This window comes from Ornithorhynchus anatinus, chromosome 5, assembly GCF_004115215.2.
Source record: "Ornithorhynchus anatinus isolate Pmale09 chromosome 5, mOrnAna1.pri.v4, whole genome shotgun sequence".
Taxonomy (NCBI): Eukaryota; Metazoa; Chordata; class Mammalia; order Monotremata; family Ornithorhynchidae; genus Ornithorhynchus; species Ornithorhynchus anatinus.
Genome location: NC_041732.1, coordinates 74,501,113 through 74,516,478, shown reverse-complemented (window position 1 = coordinate 74,516,478; position 15,366 = coordinate 74,501,113). Strand labels below are relative to the sequence as shown.

The 15,366-nt window shown below is 47.7% G+C and overlaps 1 non-coding gene across 1 annotated transcript; it reads left to right on the top strand.

The window, feature by feature from the left end:
• Positions 1-822: 822 nt before the first annotated feature.
• Positions 823-960, top strand: LOC114812545. Its single transcript, XR_003760196.1, has one exon. It is a non-coding gene; the product is annotated as a small nucleolar RNA SNORA7 (small nucleolar RNA).
• The last annotated feature ends 14,406 nt before the right edge of the window (positions 961-15,366 follow it).

Genomic DNA, 15,366 nt, shown 5'->3' with positions numbered 1-15,366 from the left:
TTCAGTAAGGAACATCCAAAACCCCTGACTCTCTCCTCTCCATCCCTGACTTGCCCTCTGATGACCCTTTCCTGGATCCCAGGACTCATTATCAATCAATTACGGCCTGACTTTTCTCTCTTCTATCCTCGACTTTTCCTTTCTGTATCTAACATCAATCAAATAAACACAGGTACAGTGTGGCCTAAAGAAAGAGCACAGGCCTGGGAGGGAGAAGACCTGAGTTCTAGTCTCAGCTACTCCACTACTTAATTCGTGACCTTGGGCAAGTCATTTAACTTGCTTCTCGACTGTAAGCTCCTTGTGGTTAGGGAACTTTTCTATCAACTCTGTTGTACAGTACCTTCCCAAGCATTTAATAATGTTGGTATTTGTTAAGCGCTTACTATGTGCAGAGCACTGTTCTAAGCGCTGGGGTAGATACAGGGTCATCAGGTTGTCCCACGTGAGGCTCCCAGTTAATCCCCATTTTACAGATGAGGGAACTGAGGCCCAGAGAAGTGAAGTGACTTGCCCACAGTCACACAGCTGACAAGTGGCAGAGCTGGGATTCGAACTCATGACCTCTGACTCCCAAGCCCGTGCTTTTTCCACTGAGCCACACTACTTAGTACAGTTCTCCAAACACATTAAGTGCTCCATAAATACCAGTGATGGATTTAACGTCTCTGTGCTTCAGGTACCTCATCTGTAAAACGGGGATTAAATCTTACTCCCTCCTACTTAGACCGTAGTCCCCACGTGCAACAGAGACTGTGTCGATCCTGACTCTCTTGTAGTGCTTAGTATGGTCAGTCAATTAACGGTATTTATTGAGTGCTTCCCCTCTCGGGGTCACACCTAGAGAGTTTCCAGGACCCTACCAGTCTTGACTACGGGAGGGAGAGTCAAGCAGAGGCAGAGCCATTCCATTCCTAGCTTGGGCGGTGGCTAGCGAGTGGAAGGTCATCTGCTACAAGTCGAAACTCTCCGGTGCTGGGCAGCAGCGGCACGGGAGAGAGTAGAGGGTGGAGGTTCAAGTTGACCGTGTGGAAGGAGGCAATGGTAAACCACTTCTGTATTTTTACCAAGAAAACTCTAGGGTTACACTACTAGAGCAATTGCGGTGGAGGTGGAGAGATGTGTTCGACTAGACCGTAAGCCCGTCAAAGGGCAGGGACTTTATCTGTTACCGTTTTGTACATTCCAAGCGCTTAGTACAGTGCTCTGCACATAGTAAGCGCTCAGTAAATACTATTGAATGAATGAATGAAAGCAGCGCGGCTCAGTGGAAAGAGCACGGGCTTTGGAGTCAGAGGTCATGGGTTCGACTCCCGGCTCGGCCACTTGGCAGCTGTGTGAATTTGGGCAAGTCACTTCACTTCTCGGTGCCTCGGTTCCCTCATCTGTCAAATGGGGATTAACTGTGAGCCCCAAGTGGGACAACCTGATTCCCCTGTGTCTACCCCAGCGCTTAGAACAGTGCTCGGCACATAGTAAGCGCCTAACAAATACCAACATTCTTTTATTTTTATCGGAAATGACCCGGCAGCATAACACAAGATTGAGTGCTTACGGTGTGTAGAGCACTGTACTAAGCTCTTGGGAGAGTAGAATACAACAAAGGTGAGAGTTCAGTGTTTGGCACATAGTAAGCATTTTACAAGTACCATAAAAAATGGTATTTTATGAGTTCCTACCCAGTGCTAGGCACTGTACTAAGGCTTTGGGAGAATATCCCAGTAACGTTACTCATGTTTCTACCTCAAGGGGCTTACAATCTAATGTCCCTGAATCTATCCAAGCATTCTTAAAGATAATGTTATTTTTGGCCTGCCAAGCTTCCCGGGGCCACCCAGTTTAAGGCTTGAGTTTCTCAGAATCTCTGGACCAGAGATCCTAGCTCTCAATTCCTGGTCTGTCATGTATCAAGCACTTGGTACAGTGGTCTGCACACAGTAAGCGCTCAATAGATACGACTGAATGAATGTACCATCACCCCTGCAAGTAGCCACAGGCCCAGGTGTGTGGAGCTGAATGCTTTTTTCCTCTTTCTCAAAATAATAATAATAATTGTGATATTTATTGAGGGCTTACTATGACCCAGGTGCTGTACTAAGCCCTGGGGTGGATACCGGCAAATTGAGTTGGCCACAGTCCCTGTCCCACCCTGGGTTCCCCATCTCAATCTCCGTTATACGGAAGAGGTCACTGAGGCAGAGAGTAGTGAAGTGACTTGCCCAAGACCACATACCATACAAGTGGCAGAGGCATGATTAGAACCCATAATAATGTTGGTATTTGTTAAGCGCTTACTATGTGCCGAGCACTGTTCTAAGCGCTGGGGTCGACACAGGGGAATCAGGTTGTCCCACGTGGGGCTCACAGTCTTCATCCCCATTTTACAGACGAGGGAACTGAGGCACGGAGAAGTGAAGTGACTTGCCCACAGTCACCCAGCTGATAAGTGGCAGAGCTGGGATTGGAACTCATGACCTCTGACTCCAAAGCCCGTGCTCTTTCCACTGAGCCACGCCGCTTCTCTCGATAATGTTGGTATTTGTTAAGCGCTTGGGTAGATATAGGGTAATCAGGTTGTCCCACGTGAGGCTCACAGTCTTAATCCCCATTTTACAGATGAGGGAACCGAGGCACAGAGAAGTTAAGTGACTTGCCTCAGGTCACACAGCTGACAAGTGGCCGAGCCGGGAGTCGAACCCATGACCTCTGACTCCGAAGCCCAAGCTCTTTCCACTGAGCCACGCTGAACCCGTGACCTTCTGACCGCCAGGCCCACGTTCTATTCACTGTGCCGTGCCGCCTTCGCATAACCCACATGCGCAACAAGGGGAATCAGCAAAAGAACGGTGTTGGCAAGGCTCAGGTGATTTCCTGGATTTACCGAAGAGTTTTGCTTCCACATGACATCCAAATGGAAACCAGCTGGTTCTAAGGCAGGAGTGAGTCACAAGTGGTGTGTCTCACTTTTATACCATCACAGGCTGTGCCGAGGGAATTAGTAACATCTGGCACAGAAGCTGGCACTTCCCCACACATCTGACAAAACCTTTTTTTGAGAGCCTTCGAAGCCACAGAAACTGTCTGGCTCCAGCACTGGAATCCTGGTGATCGTTCCTCAAAAGCCAGGGGGAGAGAGAAGGGAAAGCGATTAGGTGTGACTGTGTGTCTCACATACGTCTCCCGGTCCCTTTTCTCTCTCAGTCTTTCTCTCCCGGTCTCTGCTTCGATGTTTCTATTCCTCAGTCACTGTTTCTCAGTTTCTCTCCCTACCCCCATTAACTTCTTTTATTGTCCTTCGGGAAGACAGCGATGGATTCTAGGACCGGTATTGACCTGGATCAATCTATCCATCTATCAGTCAGTGGTATTTATTGAGCACACGAGAACTGTACTAAGCACTTGGGAGAGTACAATATCGCCACCGTTCTCGTCTGTCCGTCTCCCCCGATTAGACCGTAAGCCCGTCGAACGGCAGGGGCCGTCTCTATCCGTTGCCGACTCGTTCATTCCGAGCGCTTAGTACAGTGCTCTGCACATAGTGAGCGCTCAGTAAATACTATTGAATGAATGAATGAAAGAGAAGGTGAACACGATCCTCGCCCACAAGGATCTTACAGACTAGAAGGGAGGAGCATATTAAAATAAATTACAGTTGGGTATGTGTGTACGTGCCGTGGCGGGGAAGGTGAAAATCAAAACGGTAAAGGGTTATAGCACCTCTCAGGGTCGCACCTGGAGAGTTTCCAGTTCTCTACCAGTCTCGGCTCCGGGTGGGAGAGTCGAGCAGAGGCGTATCCATTCCAGCGTGGCTCAGTGGCAAGAGCCCGGGCTTGGGAGTCAGAGGTCGTGGGTTCGTATCCCGGCTCTGCCGCTCGTCAGCTGTGTGACTGTGGGCAAGTCACTTAGCTTCTCGGTGCCTCAGTTCCCTCATCTGGAAAATGGGGATTAAATGGGAGCCTGACGTGGGGCAACCTGATTACCCTGTATCTACCCCAGCGCTTAGAACGGTGCTCTGCACATAGTAAGCGCTTAACAGATGCCATTCCATTCCTATCTTGGGCAGCGGCTAGCTAGTGGAAGGCAACCTGCTTCAAGTCAAAACTCACCCGGGCTGGGCAGCAGCGGCATGGGAGAGGGTCGAGGGCGGAGACTCACGTTTACTGCGTGGAAGGCGGCAGTGGTAATAATGTTGGTATTTGTTAAGCGCTTACCATGTGCAGAGCACTGTTCTAAGCGCCGGGGGAGAGACGGGGTAATCAGTTGTCCCACGTGGGGCTCACACTCTTAATCCCCATTTTACAGATGAGGTCACTGAGGCACCGAGAAGCGAAGTGACTTGCCCACAGCCACACAGCTGCCAGGTGGTGGATCTGGGCTACGAACCCGTGACCTCTGACTTCCAAGCCCGGGCTCTTTCCACCGAACCACGCTGCTTCCCGAAGTTGGTAAGCAACTTCTATGTTTTTTATCAAGGAAACTCTACGGATACAATACCGGAACGATAGCAGAGGGAGAGTGGGGCATTCTGGGAGAGCTGGGGCTCTGGTGTCGCGGTGGGTCGGAGTGACTCGACGACATAAGAGAAGAAAAGGTTATAAACCAAGTGCATAGAAAACAAAGAAGGGACGGCTGACAGGGAAAATGAGGACTTAGGGTAGGCCTCTTGAAGGATTTGTGATCTGAGTACGGGAGTGGTGGACAGTTGGATATGAACGGGGAGAGACCTCCAGGCCAGAGGGAAGAAATCAGCGTGGCTCACTGGAAAGAGCCCGGGCTCTGGAGTCAGAGGTCATGGGTTCGAACCCCGGCTCTGCCACTTGCCAGCTGTGTGACTTTGGGCAAGTCACTTCACTTCTCGGTGCCTCAGTTCCCTCATCTGTAAAATGGGGATTAAGACTGTGAGCCCCACGTGGGACGACCTGATTCCCCTGTGTCCACCCCAGCGCTTAGAACAGTGCTAGGCACATAGTGAGCGCTTAACAAATACCAACCTCATTATTATTATTAAATCAGCCGCCACCAAGAAAAGCGCCTCGGTAACTACCGCCTTCCATTTCATCACTGAGGGTCCTGACTCCCAGCCCGCTTTGTGCCTGCTGGGCCGGGCACATCAGTTGCTCCCACCTGCTCTGGGACCCTTCCGTCATTCCTGAGAAAAGCACTGTGGTAACCCCCACTTTCCCTCTTGCCAGCCAAGGTCCCCCCACTCCCGGGATGCTCTGTTCCCCTCAGGCTGGGGATAAAACCTGTTCCCGCATGCTCTCGGACGGCATCATGCGCGAATGCTGTTTTCCTCTTTCTCAAAATAATAATAATAGCGGTATCTATTGAGAGCTTATTATGAGACAGGCGTCATGGTAACCACTGCCTTTTTTCCTACCACTGAGGGTCCTCAGTCCCACCAAGCTACCCCATGCTCTCAGGCCCCAGCAACGCCACCGAATCTTTGATCCTATTTAGGCGGTCGGTCTGGGTTGTGTTTTAGTGTTCAACACTCCTGATGTGACCGTCGCCAATCCCTTCTCCCCACCTAAACTTTTAGATTATGAGCCCAAAAAGGGAAAGGGACTGTGTTTAATTCCTACCTATTTATTCTCTCTCCGTGCTTAGTATAGTGTTATGCATATAATAAGTGCCGAAGCAGCGTGGCTCAGGGGAAAGAGCCCGGGCTTTGGAGTCAGAGGTCATGGGTTCGAATCTCCGCTCTGTCACTTGTCAGCTGTGTGACTGTGGGCAAGTCACTTCACTTCTCCGTGCCTCAGTTACCTCCTCTGTAAAATGGGGATTGAGACCGTGAGCCCCACGTGGGACGACCTGATTCCCCTGTGTCTACCCCAGCGCTTAGAACGGTGCTCTGCACATAGTAAGTGCTTAACAAATACCAACACTATTAAATAAATATTATTGCTACTACATCATGACATAGTGGATACATAGTCACACGTCAGCTTTGTGACTTTGGGCAAGTCACTTCACTTCTCTGTGCCTCAGATAGCTCATCTGTAAAATGGGGATTAAGACGGTGAGCCCCCATGTGGGACAACCTGATAACTTGGTATCTACCCCAGTGCTTAGAATAGTGCTTGGCACATAGTAAGCGCTTAACAAATACCGGCATTATCATTACTACTATCGCACGGGCAAAGGGTTTGGTGGGGGGAAAAACGGGATTGGAGTTCAGTGAGTGTGTTGGCATTAGATGAGCGAAGGGTGCAGTTTGGGTTCCCGTGATGTCTTCCCATGATTCTTCAAACCTTGAAATGTTTGTTTCCAACTGGAATCAACTTTTCTTTTTTAAGGTTCTTGTTAAGTGCTTACTTCTAGACTGTGAGCCCGTTGGTGAGTGGGGATTGCCTCTAACTGTCGCCAAATTGTACTTTCCAAGCGCTTAGTACAGTGCTCTGCACATAGTAAGCACGCAATAAATCTGAGAAGCAGCGTGGCTCAGTGGAAAGCGCCCGGGCTTGTGAGCCAGAGGTCATGGGTTCGAATCCCGACTCTGCCGCTTGTCAGCTGTGTGACTTTGGGCAAGTCAACTCACTTCTCTGTGCCTCAGTTCCCTCATCTGTAAAATGGGGATGAAGACCGTGAGCCCCACGTGGGATAACGTGATCATCCTGTATCTACCCCAGCGCTTAGAACGGTGCTCTGCACATAGTAAGAGCTTAACAAATACCAACATTATTAATAAATGCGACTGAATTGAATGAATGAATGACTATGTGTCAGGTGCTGTACCGAGTGCTAGGGTAGATACAAGACAGTCAGAGTGGACACAGTCCCTGTCCCACTTGGGGCTTATAGTCTAAGTTAGAGAGAGAAGGATTGAATCCTCACTTTACAGATAACTCAGATTTAGAGAAGTTGAGAGACTAATAATGATGATAAAAATAATTGTGTTATTGTTAAGTGCTTACTATATGGCGGGCACTCTACTAAGCACTGGGATGGATACATCTAATTGGAGCCTAAGATCACACAGCTGACAGGTGGTGGAGTCGGGATTGGAGTACAGGTCCTCGGACTCCCGTCCCCTGCTTTTTCCACGAGGCCACGCTGCTTCTGTCAACTACGGGTTCATTTTCTTTTTCATCAGGATCGAGCATTCAAACCCAGCCAATTCAACCCTGCCTTGCCCACATCTCCCCACTCCTGCCTCTGTCCCGTGAGGGGTGAGTCAATGTGTGTGGGGGTGTAAAGTCTTCCAGTGGCTCACCAACTGGGACTTGACACTCCCACCAACTGTGGTGGGGGAATGGAGGCCTTCCCTTGGAAAGCTCTGGGAGTGTTTCTGCGAGCTAAGCAACTCCCCTAGGAAAGAAAAAAGTCAGCACATTAGGAAAGGCTGTGTCTAGTCCCGACGACAACTCTCTCACACAAATGCAATCTGACCCTTGAAAGTGGTGAGTTCTCAACCATGCCTTTGAATTTGGTCGCAAACATCAACGCCGGACCAACATTCACTGCTCACACGTAAGGGTATTACTCCCTCTGCTAAAGGCTTAGCTCATCCAGGGCCTGCCTCTGTTTTCAGTCCTGTCTCTTGGTATCCCTAGCTTTGCAAAATCACTGCTCGAGGAGAGAAAAGTAGTCTCATTCCAAATCTACCACCTGCCAGCTATGTGACCTCATAATGTCTCTGGGCCTCAGTTTCCTTATCTCTGAAATAGGGATTAAATACCTGTCTTGTTTAGACTGTGAGACCCATATGGAACAGTGTGCTGTTCAACTGGATTATCTCTGTCTATCCTGGTGGTTAGTAGAATGCTTGTTGCAAAGTAGGTGCTGATATAAAATATTATTATTATTATTATTATTATTAGAACAACCTCTCTGCCAATTGTGTCTGTGAGACTTATCTGTTCGCTACAGTGGTCTCAATCAATCGATCGATCAGTCGAATTTATTGACCCCTTTCTTTGTGCGGTACTAAGTGCTTGGGAGAGGGCAGTGTAATAAATTTGGTAGGCATGTTCCCTGCCCACAAGGAGCTTACAGTCTAGCAGTGGAGACGGGCTTTAAAATAAATTACAGACGTGCAAGTAAGTGCTGTGCAGATGAAGGGGGGATAAATAAAGTGTATAAATCCAGATGAAAAGGCAACACAGAAGGAAGAGGGAGTAGGGGAAATGTGGGTTTCGCCAGGGAAGGTCTTTTGGCGGAGATGTGATTTCAAGAAAGCTTTGGAAATGTGGAGTTGGGTGGATTTGAAAGGGGAGTGAGTTCCACGCTAGAGGCAGGACGTAGGTGAGGGGTTGGGAGCAAAATAGACTAGATGGAGGTACGGCGAGTAGGGAGGCATTAGAGGAATGAAGTGTGTGGTCCGGTTGTAGTAGGAAATAAAAGAGGTAAGATAGGAGAGGCCAAAGTGATCGAATGCTTTAAAGCCAAGGGAGATTGACGTGGAGGTGGATGGGCAACCGCTGCAGGTTCTTGAGGAGGACACTGCTCAGTCCGCTGCTCCGCTGCATTGTTTGAGGCTGGATTATATTGACTTTTTCTTGGAATCATCGATTCTTCCTTCCCGGTTTGCATGGATCCATATCAGTTCATCCATGCAGCAGCTGCCTGGGTGTCCGATTGTCATCCATTCTCCTCACATGCGCTCCCCAGGGGAACCACTGTCAATCCCGATGAGTTGCCACTGTTCCATGACCCGGCTGGTGGTGGTCCTGTCCTACCATTTGTTATTGAGCGAAGTCCACAGGTGACTGCTCAGACCACTCCAGAAGCTGAACGTGTCTACCGTTGCTAATCCAGACAGCTGCCTGAGATAGGCAGTTATTGATCTTTGCAAACTTGCACAGGCCAGATTCCCTAGCACACCACACGCAAGTACATGCGTACGCACTCAAAAACAGTTCAGCTAGCAGAATGTCACTTTCCTTGCCATCCAAACTGCTACCGAACTGATCCAAGCCCGGATCACGTCCTTGCTGATTTCCCTGCCTCTTGTCTCTCCCCACTTCAGTCCACACTTCACTCCGTTGCCAAGATCATTTTTCTTAAGAAAAAAATAATCAGTCGATATTTCCCCACTCCTCAAGAGCCTCCAGTGTTTGCCCATTCAGCTCCACATCAAACAAAAACACCTTACCATCGGCTTTAAAGCACTCAATCACCTGTGTGGCTTAGTGGAAGGAGCCCGGGCTTGAGAGTCAGAGGTTGTGGGTTCTAATCCCGACTCTGCCCCTTGTCAGCTGTGTGACTGTGGGCAAGTCACTTCGCTTCTCTGTGCCTCAGTTCCCTCATCTGTAAAATGAGGATGAAGACTGTGAGCCTCACGTGGGACAACCTCACACCCCTGTATCTACCCTAGAGCTTAAAACAGTGCTTTGCATGTAGTAAGCACTTAACAAATACCAACATTATTATTATTATTATCATCATTATTAATAATCCCAGCTCCTCTACTTATCAGCTGTGTGACTTAGGGCAAGTCACTTCACTTCTCTGTGCCTCACTTCCCTCATCTATAAAATGGGGATTAAGACTGTGAGCCCCCTGCGAGACAACCTGATTACCTCATATCTACCCCAGTTGCTCAGAACAGTGCTTGGCATATAGTAAGCGCTTAACAAATACCATTACCATCATTATTATGATTTTTATTCTACCTTACCTTGTTCATTCATTCATTTATTCATTCAATAGTATTTATTGAGCGCTTACTATGTGCAGAGCACTGTACTAAGCACTTGGAATGTTCAAATCGGCAACAGATAGAGACAGTTCCTGCCCACTGATGGGCTTACAGTCTAATTGGGGGAGACAGACAAAAACAATAGTAATAAATAGAATCAAGGGGATGTACATCTCATTAAAACAATAGCAGTAAATAGAATCGAGAGGATGTACATCTCATTAACAAAATAAATAAGGTAATATAAATATATACAAATGAGCGGATGAGCACAGTGCTGGGGGAGGGAAAGGGAGAGGGGGAGGAGTAGAGGGAAAGGGGGGAAGAGAGGGCTTAGCTGAGGAGAGGTGAAGGGGGGGTAGAGAGGGAGCAGAGGGAAAAGAGGGAGCTCAGTCTGGCAAGGCCTCTTGGAGGAGGTGACCTTTAAGTAGGGTTTCGAAGAGGGGAAGAGAGTTAGTTTGGCGGAGGTGAGGAGGGAGGGCAATCCGGGACAGTGGGAGGACGCGGCCCAGGGATCGATGGCGGGATAGGCGAGAACGGGGTACGGTGAGGAGGTGGGTGGCGGAGGAGCGGAGCCTACGGGGTGGGCGGTAGAAAGAGAGAAGGGAGGAGAGGTAGAAGGGGCAAGGTGACGGAGAGCCTTGTTGCCTAGAGTGAGAAGTTTTTGTTTCATGCGGAGGTTGATAGGCAACCACTGGAGGTTTTTGAGAAGGGGAGTGACATGCCCAGAGCGTTTCTGCAGGAAAATGAGCCGGGCAGTGGAATGAAGAATAGACTGGGGTGGGAAGAGACGGGAGGAAGGGAGATCAGAGAGAAGGCTGACACAGTAATCCAGCCGGGATATTATGAGACCCTGTACTAGTAAGATAGCCCTTTGGGTGGAGAGGAAAGGGCAGATCTTGGCGATATTATAAAGGTGAGACCGACAGGTCTTGGTGACGGATTGGACGCGTGAGGTGAACGAGAGAGCGAGTCAAAGATGACACCGAGGTTGAGGGCTTGAGAGACGGGAAGGATGGTCGTACCATCCACAGTGATAGGGAAGTCAGGAAGAGGACAGGGCTTGGGAGGGAAGATGAGGAGCTCAGTTTTGGACATGTTGGAATGTACAGCTTGTTGGAATGTACTCTCCTAAGCACTCAGTACATTGTTCTGAACACGGTAAGCACTCAATAAATAAGATTGGATTTAATGAATGAATGCTGATTTCCTACTAGAAGTCTGCACATTTTTCTCCTTTAGCTCCAGCTTCCTCACTGTACCTCAGTCTCATCTAGCTCATTGCCAATCCCTTACCCACATCTTTCCTCTGTCCTGAAACTCCCTCCTTCTTTGTGTACAACAGACCCCACTCTCCCCACCTTCAATGCCTTAGCAAAATCCCATCTTTTCCAAGAAGACTTTCAAACAATCAATCAGTGATATTTATGCCTTCTTGTCCTTTTGATCCCTCAATCACAACTTTCCTTCCTTATCTAACCTCCTCCAATGGATTCCTTCTAAATTTCACCTAAGCCCTAATTTCTTCTTCTCCCACTCCCATCTGCCTTGCCCTTTCACTTAGATTTGAACCCTTTATTCACTCCTCTCTCAGGCCCACAGAGCTTACGTAGATATCTGTAATTTAATCATTTATGTCAACGTCTTCCTCCCCCTCTAGTCCCTAAGCTCCTTTTTGGCAGTGAATGTGTCTACCAACGCTGTTATACTGTCCTCTCCTAAGCAGTAAGTACGATGTTCTGTATACAGTAATTCGATTGATTAAATGATTGATTCTTGCTCAGCCAGGATTCAAAATTTAGTATTAGAATTTGAGTAGATTTTCTCCTTCTCTTTCTTGTTCCTCTCTAATGCCTCTCCCAGTCTCAAACCTCTTGTCAAGATCCGTTCTTCTGCTTGCCCTCAAGCATTTAACTTTATCATCCTTCTCAGCCCCGATATAGTTATATTTTTATGTGGATTTCATTTGTATATTCAGGGACTTATTCTGCCGCTCCATCCCAATCAACTCAGATGACTTCCTGTTGAATCTCGATTCTCTCAGTATTTGTAAAGAGATTCTGTCTTCCAGTTTAGACCCCAAGGAACTTAGTTTGAATTCAGGCCTGCTGCCATATAAGTCAGGCTGACAAGCACATTACTGAATGATGGATTCTTCAGCAGGGTATATTGGGGTTCAACCTGAATCTACATGAGCCTAAGCTCTTGTCAAACCAACATTTGTATGGACAGCCCAGCTCAGAGGAAGATTGACAGACAGCGTCTCCAGCTTTCCCACTCACTCCCAGCCCTGCTGCTGCTGCTACTGCCCTGGAAGACTCTGAGAAAACAAATTCTGTTCACACTGATACTTCTCCATAAAGGCAAAAGATGGGATTTAGGGGAAGGTTGCTTTATTTACAAACTTTATACAGAGTGGCTTTCCCTACTGCCGACTAACCCAGAGGGTGAATGAAATGACTGCAGCAGAAGCAAAAGAAATTATCCCTAAGGGAGAAACAAACAAATAAGAAAAACCTCCAAGCTTTAGGAGCAGACAAGGAATAGCAAATAAGGGCAGATAAGGAGAATTAGCACATTAACAGATCAGAAATAAGTGCAGATAAAGGCCGATTAACACCTCCAGGCTTCCCAGATCACCGGACTCCTAGGCCAATCAAGAGACTTGCCCGTAGCCACAAGCAAGCTATCTCATTAAAAAATCCACAGCTTCATATCTCTATTTTTTAAGTGGGGAACATGGATGAGGGCAACTCTGAACACCCTTAATTAAAGAAAACTGGTGACAAAAATAATGGATGTGGTGAGCAACCCAGGCCAAGGTTTAGAGGTGCTTCTTGCTCCCCAATCGATCTGCTCTTGGATGGGGGCCAGATTGATGAGTCCAGGAGGAAGAGGGGTGGAGGAGAAAGGGAGAATAAATCCCCAGATTTTGTTTCAGAGGTTCAGTAAGTAGCAGGTGGACAGATTGTCTCAAATGCAAAACTCAACTATGTTTTCAATTAGAAGAAACACTTGTGGAGAACAGCTGAAGGGTTGGCAGAGAGAAAAGGAAATAAATATGCAGAGGTGAAAGGTGCTAGGTGTGAGAGGCTCTGTGATTCCTAGATTAATCATTTGTTAGACTGAATAGGTAAAAGCTATGTTGTCACTTGCATTTTCATTGACATTAAGTGGCCAAAACGGTCAGGGTAGAATCCTCCCCCCCCAAAATGAGGCTCAGATAGCTGTAAAATGGGTGTACTTGAGCACAGACCTGAGAGTTAGAAGGTCATGGATTCTAATCCCAGTTCCGCCACTGGTCTGCTGTGTGACCTCGCCAAGTCACTTCACTTCTCTGTGCCTCAATTACCTCATCTGTAAAATGGCAATTGAGGCTGTGAGCCCCCTATGGGATAAGGATGGTCTCCGACTCGATTTGCTTGTATCCTCCCCAGTGCCTAGTACAGTGCCTGGCACATAGTAAGTGCTTTAAAAATACCATTATTATTATTAATATTCTACTATTTCTAATCAAGTAAATACTATTTCTATTACAAATATTTTCTATTTGTAATTTATTTTCGTCAAGTGTAAGCTCCTTGTGGGCAGAGAGACCATGTTTACCAACTCTATTGTATTATACCTGCCCAAGTTGCTGGTATAGTATGCTGCACATGGTAAACACTTAATAAATATCATTGACTGATTTGTTTTTCTCCATACCTTTAAGAGGGTGGGACCCTTGTGGAGCAGGTGTGCACCCAATCTGACTTATCTTATATCTACTCCAGATTTTAGCAGAGTACCTGGCCCACTGTTTAATATTATGGTTCATTAAAGTGTTGGTGAACAATCAGGAACGGGATCCTCCGGTGCAAACAACTTGGAAAACCTCAAAGGAACCTGGCTAAAGTTTAACTGCCAGTCCCAGAAAGGTATATACAGTTCCCCTGGGCTGGCAGGAAAAGGAAGAGACCGAATAAATGGAATTCAGGCTGCAAACTCGGGGTCCCCAATTTCAGTTCCCGCAGAGTAGCTGCTGCTGGGAACAGTTGGTGTCTCTTCTCCCACAGAAAATGCATTTCCAAAGTGCAGGTTTCAGCGGTATGCATCTGAAGGAGGAGGAAACAGGCCCTTTTATTTTCTCTATACAGGTCTTCAGCCTGTGTGGCCCCACTGGGCAAAAAAAATATTTCTTCTAGGGGTAACAAGGAATCAAGAGATGACCCTGGAATGAAGAGAAGCATCTCCAGGTGGGGACTTGAGCATCTTGCCGGCAGCCGTCCATCTGCTGGGCCGGTCCCATCGGGCAGTAGATAAGAGGGTTCGGTGCTGCTTTTCTGTAACCTCAGAGCAACAGGAAGGCTGTTAGGGTTAATAGAACCATCGATTTCACTGTGAAACGAAGGAAACAACCCACCTTTAACAAGGCTTCCAGCTCTGCTCTCTGCTCTCATCCTTCTGATTCAACTCCCAGGCGGGGGACATGCAATAGGGGTGGAGGGTGACAACAGTAAAAACAACAATAATAAATAATAATAGTGAATTGTGTTTATTAAGCACTCCCTATGCACCAAGCACCGTATTAGGTACCTGTGTAGATCCACGATGAGATGGGATGCTCTCCCAGTCCCTCACAGTAACAATAATTATTGTAGTGCTTGTTAAGCACTTACTATGTACCAAACACTGTTCTAAGCGCTGGGGTGGATACAAGGTGATCAGGTCAGACAGAGTCCCTGTGTCACATGGGGAATCAGTCTTAATCCCCATTTTACAGATAAGGAAGAACCGGTATTGAAGCCAAATGACCGATGGCATGTATTGAGCTTTACTCTGTGCAGAGCACTGTACTAACACTTAGGAGAGTACAGTAGAGTTAGTACATGACACAATCCCTACCCTGAAGGAGGTTACAATCTAGGAAGGGGCAGCAACCGAATATAAAGCTAGGTACAAAAGTGCCAGAGTTGAAGGGGTGGGGTAAACAGCTAAGTACTCAGGGGATATGGAATCATGTGTATAGGTGAGAGTATGGAAGGGAAATAGAGTGGGATGATGAGAGTGTCCTGAAAGACAGGTGGATTTCAGAGGGTTCTGAAGTTGGGAAGAGCAGAGGTCCATCAGAAACGAAGGGGGAGGGAAGGTCATCCCATGGGAGAACATGGACAAGGGATTGCCCGTGAGATAGATGAGATTGGGGTACAGAAAGTAGATTGGTCTTAGAGATGCAAAGTGTGTGGGTTGGGTCGTGGTGGAGAAGAGGGTGGTGGGTTACGGCGGTAGAGTTGATGGAGAGGCTGGGGCTAGTCCAAGTTTGGGGGAACTTGTGGAAGTCTGTGGGACCCCTTTGGGGAAGGAAGGAGGTAATGGTAAGATCTAAGTTTGGTGAATAGGTAAAGAGTGCTTGGGCTGGAGATTTAAAGACACTGGGGAGGGGGAGGTGATTGGGGTTGGAGAGAGGGAACAGCTAAGGGGGAAGCTAGGACTAATTAAATAAGAAATACATGAGATGTTTGCCCTGGGCATCAAACAGAGGAGCAGGTGGGGTTGGAACATAAAATCAGCCAGTACGTTAGCTCCCCGAGGGCAAGGATCAGGTGTAGCTTTCTTTCGTATATTCCCACTGCCTAGTTCAGCAGTCGGCACAGGGTGAGTTGGCAGTCGGACCGTGGAACGGGGAACTGGTGAAGTGCCAGCTGCTACAGTGACTGCTATGGCTTGGGTCATTTCAAAGCAGG